Source organism: Sparus aurata, chromosome 5 (assembly GCF_900880675.1).
Source record: "Sparus aurata chromosome 5, fSpaAur1.1, whole genome shotgun sequence".
Taxonomy (NCBI): domain Eukaryota; kingdom Metazoa; phylum Chordata; class Actinopteri; order Spariformes; family Sparidae; genus Sparus; species Sparus aurata.
The window spans coordinates 15,555,689-15,573,524 of record NC_044191.1 but is presented as its reverse complement, the minus strand read 5'-3'; positions in this window follow the sequence as shown (position 1 = coordinate 15,573,524).

Genomic DNA, 17,836 nt, shown 5'->3' with positions numbered 1-17,836 from the left:
CTGAGCATAAAGACCGACTTCTAGCTGAAACATTAAAATATGGAATAAAAACACCCTTGTGTGAGCTGGAGCAGAATTTTAATCGAAAGGAAGCAGCGGATAAAAACGTTGGTTCAGTGCGTAAAACGCACCTTAAGGCTTCATATGAATGTAAGAATGCAGATTATTTCATGGAAGTGAGTAAGCGATGAATCAGCGAGGAAACACAGTCTGTGCAGCAGAGATAAAAGAGACACACGTTTGCAGAAATTGTAAAAATAGCTGTAAACGTATGAGTTACTACCAAAGTATTATTGTGATTTTCGTTTAGTGTTCAAGCAGATTTAAGAGGAGAGACACTTTTACTGTGTTAAAACAGAGTTCTTTTACGCACATCTTTGACTTTACTTGAAATATCTTTGCTCCGTAGGACTTCATGTGCTGCACCAGACTCCATCCAGAGGAGTTCAACGCGTACAGCCCAAAGCTGACAACAACTAGACAAAGTGAGCAAAGCATGTGAACAGCTCTCACTGATTAGAGGATACAGGCCTGAACAGCGACTTCACCGTTTCTCATTCATTGACTGATGGACACAGAGCAGCGTGGACAGTCACATCTCTCTTTACAGCTTGTTTTTTCCAAACCAGATCACTGTTTGTTTGTTTGTTGTTTTTTTATTGAAAATGTGATGTGTTAAAATTACTATTCATTATGGCCAGTGATTATGGCCACTGTGGAAATTTATCCGGTGTAAATACCTGTTGTAATTATTTAAAAGCTTTAGTATTTCATATAGTCCCAAAGAGGAGACACAGCTTTGGATTCAATGATCGAGGACAAGTTTATTATAAGTTGCCGCGGATTTTAATGTTAATTAAATTACATTTTCAGACGAACACTCCCAATGAAAAATGAAACATTTGCAGCCCACAAAAGTGCGTGCGCGCCCGGTGGCCCTGCTCATGTGGAGTGATATTAACTGCGACATGTTATTTCGTTGTTTAATGTAGTTAAAATAAATGTGCCCGCACTTGAGCCCTCGGAGTTTTGCTGAAGTCATATTTTCCGTCCTAACATCTAAACTGAAACAGTTGAAACGTGAAAGTCCACTGTGGATTTTAGGGATGTAATTTACTTTTATTTTATACTTTTTTTTAGTGTACGCAGGAAACAAGTATCCACTCTTATCACGCATTATTCTCTGCTTCATAACCGTGAACCAGTGCTCTTGTCCCTCGCTGGCACTCAGAGACTCAACAGTAAATGAAGCGAACTGACAGGCTGCTGCACAAGGACGAACAAGGCCAACAGAAGGCAAACCTGTGGGCCCTTGGTGCCATTTGGCGTGCGCTTTTACGCACTTGGTCGAGCGAATAAACATACTTTTTTGATTAAAAACATTCTAAAAATTCGCTTGCATGTGAATAACATTGATTTGAGACATTTCGTAGCAGTCGTTCCATCACAGCATGGATGTGACACGTTGTGGGATTCTTTCTGTTGTCTTGTGGAGGAGAATCGGAGGCTCATGTGCAGCAGGAGAGGCCTGTGTGGTCCTGTGGTGGTTTCATGACAAATCACCAAACCAAGAAAGAAAAGAAAAAAAAAAAAGAAAAGAAAAAACTCCCACCCATGCCTCATTAAATGGCACAGATCTCGTAAAAGTCAAGCCTCGGCTGCTTATTTCTGTGTTCATATTAAACGGAGATGTGATTAGGTCATCGGTGTATCTGGAGAGATCCGTGGGCGCACTCTCTTCTTCTTCTTCTTCTTCTTTCTCTTCTTCTTCTCTCTCTCTGCCCGCGCTCCTCTGCCCTCAGACACAATAAAACAGCATCAGATCTGCTTTGATGTTTTCACGCTCGTTTGGCGGAGATATTCATTTCTCCACTCTTTAATTTAACGAGCCTGTCTCCGCCACAATCAGGCCGATAAAATTATTAATTACACGCTCACATCATTTAACGGATAATAAATCACGGGTTATTCCCCCCTCATCATAAAAACAATGATTTTCACATTCATGTTGCGTGACTGAGGCTGCAGGGACCGCAGCGGCGCGCTCCACGTATAAAACCCTATCCTATCTAAATATTGGTGCAAATCCCTGAAGAAGAAGGAGAGGAAGTGAGCAGTTGACCGCTGACAGCGGAGGGCCCGGGGTGTCCCCTCTCTCCGCGGGGCTTTAGGAAACGCTCGGAGAGACGCAGGTATGCAGGAGGAAACATTCAGAAAGGTGCCTCAGCTATTTGGACTTCCGAATGGTGCTCATTGTGAGGCAAACAATCACAGATATGGAAGTTTATTCTATATTCAGAAGGAGGAAAAAAAAGTCCTATTCAGTAAGTTATCAATTAGTAGTGAGTTTTCACCTCATGAGTATATCCTTAATGAATAAACGGTATATCGGTTCAAAAACATGTTATTTTTTACCATGGTATTTACGCGTACATAATATATTGATGTATCGACGCAATTAATGATAAACTCCCTCTACTAATTCTATAGAAATTCTACAGGAATCTGTGGTGATTAAAAGTGACCTTAGTCCGTAAAAATAATAACAAGACTACTATTATTCTTGCAGGCCCTGTCCTTGTCAACATATGAACTCTCTGTTCGTTGTAACATTACTATGAAAAATGAAGCGTTTTTAAGATGTCGAAGATATAAAAAAAAAGTACATAAACTTTTCGCAAAATGCAAAATTATATATATATTTCTTTTCGGGCAGGTGTAAGCAGTCAGCCCTCTAGTTTTGTCTATTGGTCAAATTCGTGAATGCCCTCATTCACTCCTCCGGTTAAAAAAACAAGTTCACCTCCTTTCCCGAAATGAAATGTCCACATCAGCGCAAAACCTAATTGGATTTCTTTTCAGTCAAAACGTCCAAACATTTTACCACAGTGATGAATATTTGCCCGATGTCTATCAGTATTTGTTTTTCCTTATTTGTAATTTCCTTTCTATCGTCTGTCACTGAGTGGTTAGTTGGATATTTAGAGGAGTTTTTTTTCCGGGGTTGCCCTCACAAATAAATCCTAAAACGGTCGCATTAATGGCGCAGAGGGTAGTTATTAAGTGCAAATATGCACGCTGACATATGAAAAAATAGATATTGCAGAGCAGAGTGAGTTTATTTGTTCACATGTGCGTTTGGGTTCGTAAATACTGATGTTTGCAGTTCCACATCGTCCTTCAGTATCCCTTCAGTCATGCGTAAAGGCGACCACAGTGCACTAATCCTATCGTCAATCTCAGTGGATGTATCTTCATTTAAAAAAATATAACAATATAACGACGTTTCAAGCCCTTAAAGGAATGTTATAGAAATTATATGGTACGACCCTAAATTAACATAAAATCTTACACCAAGAGCTATAGTGTACATTCATAATGTTTGTATATGATTTTACAAATATGTCAGACCTTTAGGCAAATTTAGGCTTCTTGGAGATTTATTTGTAAGTCTGTAACTTCTTGTTGATGCCACAGTGGATTTCTCAATTTATGAAAGAAAAAAAAAAGACAATAGCAATAAGTCCTCACACATTTCCTTGTTGGCATATAAATGTGGTTTTTCCTGTTCAGCCCGACTCTCTTTGTATTTGCAGGGTCATCATAAAAAGACATGTGCATAAAAACACAATGGAAGTGAACACAATGCTTGACCAGAGGTGAAAATCACGATTCCCTCGTGTGTGTCTCAGGCAAATTCCAACATATATTCCCACACACGTTGTAAAAACATGGGAAAATGGGCTGTAGATTTTTTCATATTATTTGTCTAAAGAGCTCAAAGGAAGCACAAACGTGTTTTAGAGAGAGCCATGATGGAATATTGTGTTTTGGATTATATAATAACTTATTTCTGAACATGTTCCCCCCGATGCAACTTTTTTGCTACTTACAGTAGGTTTATACGTTAAAACCCACAATGTGAGATCTCTGTTTTGTGGTTGTAAACCTGTTTCTCATCTTCGTCTTGGTTTGACAACTTTCACTACCTGCTCTATTTGTCCAAGCAGCCATGCAGAAGTAAAAAGACACAAAGAAAGAAAAGCCAAATTTTCACTTTCTCCCTCCCCCTTTGCAGTTGTCTGGGAAGATGTGTGCCACCGCTATTTGTTTATTTTGGGAGGGAAGGTCCTCTCTCCACATGTCTTCTCCGAGTTAACGAATATAGGCCCGACAGCTGCCAACTGTGCCCTTCAGCAGGCACTGAACAGCCTGGTCCGAGCAGGCCGGCCTCGACACTCTGCTCACCTCAGCCCTAACGCACCTGAAGAAACACTGTAAAGGAGGGCGAGGGGAACAGCTATCATCTAACCACCAGGACATCACTGTAAGATACATTTTATCACATAGGAAAATTCCTAAAAGCGTAATATTTATTTTATCAGGACAGCCAAATGGCAATGTACGTGTTGATTTGTACTGTTATACCCCTGAGTATTTAGAATGTTCCTTTTAGAGTTGTTATCAATATTAATCATGTTGAATTTCTAATGGAGCGACCGGGAGAAAGCAAAAAACAGTTTGGAATGTGTGTGTCAGACATAGGAAGGGTGGGGCGGGGTGGGGGGGTGGGGGTTTGCTCAGAGTCAGATCCCTTTTCAAAATCACTTCTTCCCTTACCCTCCCGTCTTTGTTTTAAAACTGGGAAGCTTTTAGCTTTTGAAAAGTATCCTTTCCCTATCTGTTGCGCAGCGGCCCCAGTCGTCATCACCTCGCCTCTCCCCTCAGCTCTATTGGAGCGCCGGTAAATAGCTGGCATTCCTGCCACAAAGAACCGATGATGTGGGCGCGGGGCCTCCGTGATCTCCCCAAATTAATTAAGGCCTTTCTTCTCCCCCTGAGCAGGATTCCCGGCCTTTGTCTCCTTAATACATCTTAAGCCCGGTATTAAATGCAAGGGTAGAGTCTATGCTCATTATAAATCTTTCACTGCCTGCTTTGCTCTTCTCAGCCAGGCCTGTGATCCTAAATAGGCTTCAGTGTAGCAGCAGAGAAGCCATCCTCCAGTCTGCCTCTCGCCCCTTGCCTCCTCCTTATCTGCAGCCCCTCCGTGCTCCCCACTGGCTTGGTATTTATTTGAATATGAGAAGGCCTGCTTGTTGTTTCTGGCAGAGGGGGCTCTGGGCCGAGACCCCCTCCTCACCACTACCACCACCACCACCACCGCCACCACTACCACCACCCTTTTGCCCCTCAACCCCACCACCTTCTTACATCCATTCGTCCCAGCTCCATCTGTCCCGCCTCTGCCACCCTGGCTTGCTCACTCCACACCAGCCGCTGCTTTTAGTGAACTTGAACCACAGACCTGTAGTCAAAGGCCATTACAGACAGGCTCACTGTGCATGTGCATGACTGTGTGTGTGTTTGAGTGCACGTCTTTCCCCCTCAAGCTGAAATTAATAACTGTGTTAGCAGAGGTTATTTCCAAGCCAGCGGGGTGGCCAAAACCTTTCTTCCAAAAACTCAGTTGAGTGAATATTTCCTGTCTCTTAATGCTCCTTTCAGAGGCTGATCCTGTTTCCTCCTCTCGTCCTCCTTCACATTTCTGCTCCGTCCCTTTGGACCTTCAGAAAAGAGGCTCAAACCTCAGGGGTAGGTGAGCTGATGAGTCCTGCAGTAGGTCTCCGATTCGAAACGCTGAAGGTGTTTAGTGGGGCTTTAACGTGGCAATTTGCTCCGTGACAGCAGGATCAAGATGGCTTCCTAACCAGCAGCAGGAAATGGATAACATGTCCATTAGAGGAGCTCCCACACCAACCCCAGACAGTGAAATTAGGGGATCAGAGGCGTGCAGAGATTTGACCTTGAGGAATGCTGATACCACACCCCCCGGCTGGAAATGCGCAGCGGTGGAGACAGGAAAATGAGCTACAATGTGGCTTTTTGTTTGGGCGTACAGCAGATTTGCATTGAGGGGGGACTATCGGGCCTTCCTGTGCTCCTCTTCCAAGATGAAGAAGCAGGAAGTCACACAGGAGGTAAACAATGTGCAGAATGGAGCCGATACCAGGGACTGAAACCACCCCCATCATTCCTGATGGCATGGCTCTGGGCCAGTTGATAATGGACACGGCGCCCACCAAACACCCCGCTTCCATGTTGCAAATATGTCCCCACCGAGAAAATGTTTACATTCAGTGCAGCTCAGGCCTGCAGACTTTACTGGTTGATGGGTTTGCTCGGGTCAGATGTATCTCAGGTCTCAGGCTGCACTTCAGGTCACAGATCGGGCTCTGTGTGTCTTGTCACTCAGTCACGGGGAGAATCTGTCGAAAGCAGCCTCCACCAATAAGATCGAGCGCTGGGCAGTCTGATACTGATTACAGCGATTCATCATGTCAGGAACTCCCTGCCACCACATGTTTGTTTTGATCTCTTCCTCTCTAGCACGGTGACAGTGAAAGATGAGGGACCATGTGGCAGCATGGAAACCGCCAGCACAAGCAGCAGCTCTGGGTCCTAGCACGGAGCTGCACACACAGGACACAGCCGCAGCTCGGAGCTCCATATCGAGAGTGGGGAAGAGTACGCTCAGTAGGGCGTTGGGGAGATTTGGCCTGCTGGCTAATTGCAGACCCGAAAGTGTAACTTTAGGCGATGGGGGAATTAAGGCATGTTGACTTGTGTTCACTGGGGGGCTAAACTGACACTCAGTTCCCCCCAGAGCGGACAGTTCCTGAAACCCCCTGGAGTTGGCTGGGGGGTCTGGGTCACATTAAGGGGGTACTGTGTGGCCTACGAGGGCAGACCACATGACCAGCCTCCTCTAAAACAAGCACTGCTGTGTCCATAATGTCAAACACTTCCTCCATCTGCATCCATTAGCCAGCTCTTGAGGTGGCGAGGAACATTTGAGAGCTGAAGGAAAACAAAGGGTCGACAGATTACATGGCCCTCGTATAATGAAAAAGTTCCCTCTTCCATTGTACCGAAGCAGTCAAAGAATTTACTTGAGGAATCCATTCGTTTTGAAAATACTGATAAGATTTTCTGTTAGCAAGATTAAGTGTTTTTATCCAATTTAATATTTACTAATATTTGATTATATTGATATTAGTATAATGTCCAATAAGAGGAAATGACACACAGTTGTCGGCATGTCTGACTTTATTTAAAATGCACTGTTTACACTTCTATTAGTTTGATGATCATTTTTGAAAATGTTACTAAACATTATATTTTGTAAAACAATAGTACAAAACATTTAAATTGACTTTTTAAAACAAATTGCACTTTTCATATAGTCCATTTGTTGACTTCTTATTATTCAAATTGAAAATGATATGACAATTTCTTTTGAATCGAAATTGTCTAAAAATATATATTTTCTTTTAAAATGTATCCTTATAAAATGATAGTATATATTTTACAAGGAAAATGTAGGTCACATTAATGTAAACATGTAAAATAATTATTTTTTGGTTTATAAGCCAATGCAATTATAACACATCTTCCAGAATAGATGCCAGTAATTATTTTTTTGAGAATAATAAAAAAAAAATACTTAGATTATTAGAAACACAAAAACTAGAGTGATAATTATGTTGAACCTTTGGGAGTAGGCCTTTATATACATACACAACCTGAGATAGTGTACAGTCATGTGACATCCAACCAAATCACTAACAACAACAACAGCAATAATAATAATAATAATAATAATAATAATAATAATGATAACAATTATTATCATTATTATTATTATTATTATTGAAGTTGGAGCAAACAAAATCTGAATGATGAGGCCTTAAATTGTTATATCTTATAAGATAAATGCTTTATGACATTATTTACAGACATTCCTAACTTTGGATCTTTTCACAATAAAACTCTTCAATACACTTTGGACCCCTTGGATCGCCAAAGTTTTATTTACCGTCTTGTGGTTTCTGCTGATTCAAAGTTCATCAAGTGTGTCTGCTACAGCACCTTTATTTACACTGATATGACTCTGCCTCACCCATACCTTCATATAGGTTTTCCACAAGCCCCTATCGTCCGCACTGTAAGCTATGGGTGGAACCTGCTCTGACAGATGAGCCAAGCAGCACCGACAAGCGCAAATCTTTCACGTCAGGCATGTTGCAGCAACCTCCCATGTGGCTTCAACTGAGAGCGCCTAAACACTGAAGTGAACAACGGCGGAAAAAAATAGCCCTTGTGTTTGGGTCTGATTTCTCAGCTCATTAATCTTGACTTTAGTCATATGTTGAGTCTCGTTGGTTGGCATTTTTTCAGCCTGCTTGAATGTAATGATATTTATTAGAACATGTCCTCACACGCTGGATGTCTCTTACCGTATCTGACATCATTGTCCTGGATACCGAGTTGTGTTTACATACGACTGAGAGGAAAGGAAGAGGGTTGGACATCGGTATTACTCACTTTGTGATTTTTGTCCCTCTTTGCAAAGATTTTTTTTTCGTTTTGTTGAAACCTAAAATCCTTTTTGCTGACCTGTCATAGTAGCAGCAGCATGATGTCCAGTTGTATTACACAGCTATGTAAACAAGAAAAACTACGGCTAAAATTACTGAATAGACTGACTTTTTACACACTAAATTAATAAAAACTTTAAATCCCGTCGAAACCTAAATCTTTGTAGTAACATGCATAAAAGAATACAACCAAATGACGTTATTGGTTAAGTCAAAATCTACATTAACCACTGTTTTGACATTTAGTTTGTCCTTAAAAATGTGTGGAAACGTTAAATAAATGTAGACAACCGATGTGATGCTTGCATAATAATTCCAAATATTCTTCTTCTACTGGCTGCAGAGAGAAATCACGGCCGCTCTTGCAGCTTGACTGCTGATCCGTGCTGAACCCTGTGCAGCAGGTTGACTGAAGAGAATGTTTGGCTGAGAGTATGAGTGTGTGTGTGTGTGTGTGTGTGTGTGTGTGTGAGTGCCTGTGTGTTTCTGTGTGTTTGTGTGTGTGTGTGTGTGTGTGTGTGTGTCTCTGTTACAGGCCTTTGAAAAAGCAGTAGCTCCCCTGTGTGGTTTGCTGCTGTAAGAGCACCTGGCATGGCAGGGGGAGAGGTGGGCATTTGGGTACTGAGACATAACCTGCTCACCTCCACGGGCACAAGAAGAGGTAGGTCTTTGACTCCTGTGACGACACGCTGACAGCCATAAAAGCTCTAATCTCGCAATCTGACGTGATGCACCTGGATAAAGTCAGCCTTTTGATTGGATGTGAAGCATCGCTGGTTATCTCCAGAATCTAATCTGCTGCATTGAGTCAGCATTCAAATGCTCCATACATGTGTTTGACCCTCAGGCTGTGTTCTTGTTGTCGAAAAGACACCTAGAAAAAAAGCCTCTGTCATCACCCGTCTCTCCCTGTGACATATGACAACAATTCTCCTGATATGCACACACACACACACGCCTAATACATGTTCACAAAGGAATTACTTGGGTGAAAAAAAAAAAATTACTCAACATCTTGTTGCCAGTAGTCATGTGTTTCAGGTTTTTGGTATTTTTCAGCTAACGTGACGTACAAGCACAAGCTGAAATACGCACATGCAAGTTAAGCTACCTGCTCATATGCACACAGAGTTATTTGGCTAGCGGTCCTTTGGTTCAAGTTGATGTTTTGGGTGAGCTGTGATATAGCGTAGCTTCAGAGGCGGCCTAATGCAGGATCAGGTGTCTCTGTCCATTTCAGATGCCTGCGTGGAGTGGATGGATAGCTTCAGATGGCATGTGCCCTCTCTGGACACTGGACACTTCATCCCCCCCCACCCCAAAACACCCACCCTCCAAATATTTACCTGACATGTCTCTGTGGGTGGTGGCCCATCTAAAGAAACATGTATACACACATTCACATTGATGGATTCTTTTTTAGCATGCAGATATACACACCAGGGTTTTACTGATTTGTGTTTTGAAAGCTGATATAGATGCTGTTTGGGCTGAAGCTGGAAAGCTGGAAATAGCCACATAATATTCCGTATTTACTTTGACGATTTTTAAACCACAATCAAAAAAATTCCAATGTGAGGTTGTTATAAATCTTCTGAAGCCTGTAGAAATAATGAGTTTAATGACAGCAGTGTACTGATGGGTTAGAGTAAAAAAAAAAAACCTAATACACACACACACACATGCACGCACGCACGCACACACACACACACACACACACAAACACACACACACAGGTAAATAAATCCACACACACACACACACACACATGCCTACACACATGCTTAAACACAGGTCCATTCCCGTGTCAGGCCTCATTGGTGTTGACACTTTGAAGTTGTCGGCTGCTTGTTTACTGATGCAAATTAGCAGGTGGGGGACCTTCAGAGGATCAGAGAGCGTGGCAGCGTCGTGGGTGGTGGGTACTCCTTCTAACACTGCAACCTAACTCATCTTCTTCCATCCACTCCCCATCTACCCCCACCTCCCTCAGGTGAAGGAATGCTTTCAGCTGGACTCACCTGGTAGGAAGGCCTGGGTCATCTCGTGGACCTCAGAGGGGTGCAGACCTGGAACAGCTTGACATTCTAAGGTTAACATTACAAAATGTTTTCCTTTTTAACATGTGAATTACCTGCATTCATATGTGACTGGCATCTTTCACAATGTAGATGACACATGTGGAAACAAAACACAGCACATGAAATCATATGAAACTCGCTTCTTCACGTGTTAAATCCACATTTTTACACATTCACATGTGGTTGAATTTTAGTTCACAGGAACTTAAATTTTAAAAGGTGAAAATAAAGTTATATCACATATGATCTGAGCATTTTAACAAGTGATTTGCTTTCCATGTGTTGATTAAAAATCCACTTTCAAATGTGATGTTTATGTGAGTTTTTTACATGATTACAATTTTTACATGTGGGAAACTCATCAAATTTTACTGAAACATGAATCGTCACAAAGCTGGAAACAGGATAGCAAATAAAAAGTTGATGTTTTGAACAGACAAGGATTTTACAGGTCCTCAATGAAGTTATATATCAAATAAGAATTATATATTATAATTGAATTATAAATTATAATTGTACATAACATATGTCAACAATTTCCTTATTTTCTCATCTGTCAAGAGGCTAAAGTAGCTACATTTTGTAACGTTAGGAGTATGAAAACAGACGATTGTCTTTGCTTTATAGTGACATAACTCAAAGTGGAGGCCCCATAAGGAATAATAACATATTTAAGGTATATTCACATGTTTGAATCGTTGTGTACATTTATTCCAAACTTCTTTCATGGTAGTAAGGAGCATCCACAGTGAAGGTAATAACAGCATTTTATGTTTGGTTAGGATCTTAACACAAGCTGTCACAAAAAAGTCACAACTTGTCCAAACTGTATTTTTATTTGAGCTATAACATCATTGGTTACCACAAAGAAATCATACATTGTTTTTTCAATTTCAAGTAGTCTGGTTTTCACTGAGCACAGACAGGAAAGGGCAATGAGTTTAATACTGGGATGGAGAGCTGTCGACCAGCTCGACCAGTAAGAAGAGTAAACAGGGGTCAGTCCACTGGGATCCCTGCTGCTGCTTTCAATGGTGAGAACACCACACACCACCGTTTCCCAGTTGCTGACCCAAACCCACTTTACAGCTTGCTGCATTGTGTGTGCTTGAATGATGAATGCATCTTTGAATTGCAGTTATTGTGTAGAAATTCTGTGTATGGCTTGTGTTTGCAGACAAATTATGAGTTTTGTGAGACATTGCAAAACTTTTTACCTAAAAATGTTTTGTGGCTAGGCTAACACTTTCTGGTTTGTGTGTGTGTGTGTTTGTGTGTGTGTGTGTGCAGCCGGCCATGTTGTATATAAAAGCAAATGATGACTGATGATACGTTGAAATGTCAACATATCCAAAACAAGAAAATAAACTTTTAAAGGCCCCACTTGAGCCAAAGAAATTAGATGCATCATTCCATCACATTTTTTGAATACACAATAAATGGCATACAAGTTAGTGTGTGGTAAATAGCATTCCCTTTTAGGTCAGTTGGTGCAGTATTGAAACAGCTGAAAGAAAGCACATAATTATCTAAGTTCCGTCAAAGATGCTGACAGCATATTGGAAGTGATGGGCACACTTTTATGATTTGAAATTATTGCAGTTACCGATGTGTTGAGGTTTCTGCATCTATATGAGTGTGTGTGTGTGTGTGTGTGTGTGTGTGTGCTTTGAAGGCAGGTCATTACTGTGGACAGGGATTATCTGCCCCTCCACCATCTACAACTTCCACCCCCCATCAACCCTCACCAGCTTGTGACAGCCGTCAGTGTCAGTCACTTAGTGTAGTGTGTGTGTGTGTTTGTGTGTGTGTGTGAGTGTGTGTGTGTGTGTGTGTGTGTGTGTGTGTGTGTGTGCTCGCGCGTGTGTAGGATTGTTTGCATTAGGGTTGGCTGAGTAAACAGGACTCAGGTTACCTCTGAAGGCTCTTCCATATCATTCATTCCAATTTAAATGTGGAAAAATATCACGTGGATGACAAGGGGGGTACATTACTTGGTAGCACCAGATCACATTCGTTTTCACATACGGTGAGATCAAATGTTGGCATGTGATGAAGATCTTAATACATACATGAAAGAAACTCAGCATGCTGTCTGGGTCTTTGAATGTATTTGATATGCGCTTTAATCATCCCTCACATTTGAGAATTTAAGACTTCAGCTTGTATTTTCTCCTCTGTCCCCACATCGAATTGAATCATGTAGGCTACGCATGCACACACATCCTCTGACCACACATGTTCGGATCCTTTTCCAGGAATTTGCTATCCATGATACGTGCTTAAGCCACAGAAGAACCTTTAATCCTGTTTTTTCTGCTCAAATACTTTTTTGACAGGTGGTAAACAATAAAAAGGGGCTTTACATTTGACAATCAGACCACTGATTACTTAGTCTCTGCTTGTCTACAAGGTTGGATAGGTGAGGACCATTTTTCTATCACCTCCAACTGTGTCTTTGGTTGTCTTTCAAGGGTCACACGTGCTACATGCTCACAAATGTTGATGGTAAATCATGCAAGACTCAAGCTTTTCAAAACAGAGAGACCTAGAGGGGAAAGGAAGTGGACTTCTGATTGGAGGATGGCCTTGTTTGTGCAAGTAAATAAAATCAAAAGAGTTTTACCATAATGATGATTATGAGTTGATCTCTCAAAAAGTAGTTCTACTTTTTATGCCTGTGGTACCTTATAAATAAAGACATAATGAGCAGCAGCTGCCAACACAAGCAATAGGGTGCAGAATAACATTCTAGAGATAAAGAACAAGAAAAGGAAGACTTACAGGTGACAATGCACTCTGAATATGTGGTCAGACTGAACGCAAATAAGATTTTATTTTATTTATTTTTAAAATCTTTTCCACCTTATGCACATAGATTAAACCACTTGGTTATTAATGCAGTCATCACATCCTCTCAATTTTGCTCTGGCTGTCTTTCAACATTTATCAAGTGCATGCAAGCTTGAAAAGATAGGAAAAGATGAGAAAACATAATACCAGTTCACATAATACTCCCAGCTTCTGATTGCAACTAGAACAGCAAAATGACAAGATATTAGTTCTTATATATATAATATATAATATATATATATTAATTTCCTTCGAACACTGTATTTTCTAATTGATATAGTACACCAGTTACGCAGTGGCGGAGAGTAATGAATTACGTTTGCTCAGCTACTGAACTTAAGTACAATTTTGAGATATATACTTTTATTTTGGTCTTTTTATTGTAGTATTTCAATCTTTTTGCTATTTTATACTTACTACTTACTTACTCCACTACTATTCACAGGTAAACATTTTAGTGTTTACTTCACACTGTTATTTGACAACTTAAGTTACGAGTTACAGGTTTAACTATATGAACGATATAAATAGAATCAAATATATAACAAACAACAAAAAACTATAATTTAATATTATAGATTAAGACACAATTTACCTCACTTACTTACTTCACAAGCTACCCAACAGATAAGATCTACAAATTGCCTACTTTTATTTTTGGTGCTTTAAAAATATTTTTGATGCACATACATTTGTACTAAAGTAAAAATGTAAATGCAGGACTTTTACATGTGTGTGTGTGTGTAGGGGGCTGAAAAACTTAACTGATCAATTTGTCCATGTTCACTGGCTGAATGCTGTCAGCATGGTACAGCCTTACTACTGATCGTCTAATTTCCTCATTTCACTGCCTTTTCTCTCATGTCTCTGGCATGTCTTTTCACTTTTACTCTACTTCCCTGTCTCTGTATCTGTTTCCTACCCTCCCACCCACCACCTCTTTTGCTCACTCCCCCAGTCAGTTGATTTATCCCCAGCTCTGTTTTCCCTGGACCACATGGCCCGGCAGTTTGCCCTAACTCCACTCATCCAGAACCGATGTCATTCAGATCCAGTTAAATAAATGGCCCTATAAATTTTCTCCAATAATAAGCGCAGTTGCTGCTGGAATGTGCGGCAGCGCGTTGGGGACGAGACGAGTGGAGGGGGTGAGAAATCCACGCAGCCCAAAGACCCAGACAGCTCGGGCCAGTGTGAGAAAGCACCGATGCTGTGTGGATGAAGAGGAATTTGGGCTGAGCAAGTGTGTGTGTGTGTGTGTGTGTGTGTGTGTGGGGGGCAGGGTCTGTTCGCTGGGAGCTGCAGTAGGAGTGGGTGTGAGGGAAGCGGGGGAGTTCCAGGCCCCCGTCTGTCTCCCTACCTGGAACGAGACCTCAGGGACACTTTAAATCAGCCCACCCAGAGACAGAGACACCAATCAGGCCTCTGTCAGACCGGGCTAAATCAAGTCAAGTCAAGTGTGTTTGTGCGTGCATATGCATCTGCACATGTGTGCCTAAAAATGTATGTTACTGGATCTCAGAGCCAACTCATCTACCAGCCTGCTTTTATAATCATCATCATCACCGTCATCACACAACCAATACATGATTGGTCAAAACGGACTTTATAATTTCATCAAAAAACATGGAAGCAATACATTAAACCGTGAAACTCTGACAACATTAACAAACAAACTATAAACAAATGTCTATCTGTGTGCAAGCACACTGAAGTGATAAATGTTTGTGGTGGTACGACAACCAATGAAATAGTTGCAGGGATGGACTGGACATTTAAACTGGATATATATTGCTTCTATCATATGAAAATCTTGTAATTCCAGTTAGAGTGATTTTCTTTGTTGGGCTTTGCTTGAGTTGAAAGTTTAATTTAGACTTAGACTTAGACTTAGATGACTTTATTAATCCTTTCTGGAGGTTCCCTCAGGGAAAATGAAGCTTCATGTCACACACTGCACTGACATATACAAATCCAAAATAAATATATACACGCACACACAAACATACATCTAAATATACATATAAAACAAATATACACATAAATAAACAAATATAAAAAGCTGATTGGTCAGCTCTCACAGGCCTGAGGAGGCACCGCCCACTGTGTTTCTGGGGCAGTGACAGTTGCGACATCACAACCCCAGAAGTCCTGATGGCTTGTTTGAAGGCACAATTTCTGTGTGAGTTGGCCTGTAGATTGAGCATTGTAATACTTTCAAATTTTTTTATACTTCTATTTCTATTTAGTACCCAGACCTGCAATAAAAAAGACAACAAGTCACACTTTCTTCAACATGGGACCTTTAAATTTCTAGTTGTGATTTGCATCATCACTTGATGATTTGCATCATCACTTGAACTTTGACCTTACGTCCACAGTCCACTTTATGGTGGGTGAAATCTGCTGTCATTTGTTGTTCTTATTCATTCAGTCACAGTCTGTGTGTTTACCCCCACTGATTTATTGGCCTTTCACTGCAGTAGCTGGCTGGTGGCACATGAGAAAAATGTCTGACCCTAGCACTCTTCCGCCACAATGAGTCTCTGTGGGAAACCGGGAAACTCAATATTATTTCTCCCACCGACAGGGGGATGCGCTTAACACACTGGGATCGAATGGCTTGTGGTGGGGTGCTGTTTGGGGGGTGGGGTCTGTGGTTAGCATGTTCATTTCACACCACAGCAGCACCGTTAGCTGAGAAGCAGACAGATGGGAACATGAAAGAGCTCCTGTGCATGTCCTCCATATCGGGTGGTGCACTGCCTGCGCTCCACCCATAATGAGGTGAATGACATTACCTGGGACTCTTAAACAAACAGCCTGGCTTTGAGCTGAATAAACTTTATTTCAAGACAGGTGTGCTACCACTTCATCTGACCCTCTTCCTTCTGCAGGGGTCTTTGTGCGCGAGTTAAGGAGATGGTGGGTCCGCCTACACACTCCATACTGCCTGACACCGTCCCATTCCGTCTACCTTGTCCAGTTGCTGAGTGACTGGCGCATTGTGTGATATCAGTGACCCAAAACCCGTTTACTGCCTTAAATCGCTGCCCCTGTCCTCCACCCCTACCTCCACCTCTTTCCAACGACACACTGCCACCCTCCTGTCCGTTGCCTGCAGAAGATGACAAATCACCCTCAGGTTCTTAAATGGGGCTGAGACTCAGCGTGGCCCCTGGTCTCCCCCCCATAGGCTGCCTTCTCTGCTTAGAGAAGGGATTCCTCATCCTGGAATGAGGCAGTGGATCTGGCCAACCTTATACCTCCGCTCCACCCTCTCCACCTACAACAGCTCTAGCTTATATCTATGTGTTTATCAAATCTACATGGAGAAAATAAACCTCGTTTGAGCTTGATGTTGACAGATCGGCTGGAAATATGAACGTCAGCCATAGTGGAAAGAAGTGGCCATTTATCACAGGGAGGATGGATACTGTTTCATGTGTGTGTACCTGTGTGTGTATGTTTCATCCCTGTTGCATGAAATGATCCCTCTGAGTGTGTGTGTGTGTGTGTGTGTGTGTTTGCGCATCTGTCTCTGTGTAGCTTATGTTTGCATACCTGTTGCATGAATTGGTCTGGATGTGTGTGTGTGTGTGTGCTTGTGTGTGCTTACTACATAACCGTCTGGCTCCCATGTGAGGCGGTAAATCTATCATTCCTGCTGCGTTTACTTACCACTTCACAGAGCTGTATGTCCAGTGTAAACAACGTTTATCACTGCATGCAAATGAGCCTGTAAGCCGCAGCCTCCACAAAGACCCCATTCACTCCCAGCATGGTGTTTTACCAGCTCGTTGAATCTGATACCCCAGATTACAGGTTTTCTTCCCAGGCTGCGTGCGCTGCTTTCCTGTCACTCACGTTTTACAACGGTTCCCTCCAAACGTCATTTTACAAATAGTCTGCATTTCCTGGACACTGGATTATTATAGTTACGACCAATACAGGTCCACATAAATGTCATGTTTCAACTTTGACGGGCCTGCTGTGAACAGCAGAGACAAGATTTATCTCCTCTCCTCCTTTTTTCACCTTCGATTTCCTCTTCTGCTAACTCATCTCTCCCTTACCCCTCCTCTTTTGCTCTTTTTCCCTCTCTGCATCCTCTCAAGGAGGTGGTGGTATGTGATGATTGTAGTAATTTTGCTCTTGCAGTGGCTATTCACTGCTGCCCTTGGGAAACAGCACTATGGTTAGTAGTCTATCCATATATAGTCTGTCATATGTACGAGGCCAATATGTTCCTTTTATTAAAAACCCAATCTGATCCAGTTGATTTTATTTACCTCTGATGTGATGAAAACCTGGATTAAACCTGTAATGCATCAGTGATTATATCTGACATTAACATGTTCAATTTAATCATTGTGACCACTACCAGATATCACAGATATCCCATGATCATCTTATCATTTTTGGCCTAAAGTTATAGTTGCCCATCAGCAGCCATCAGCC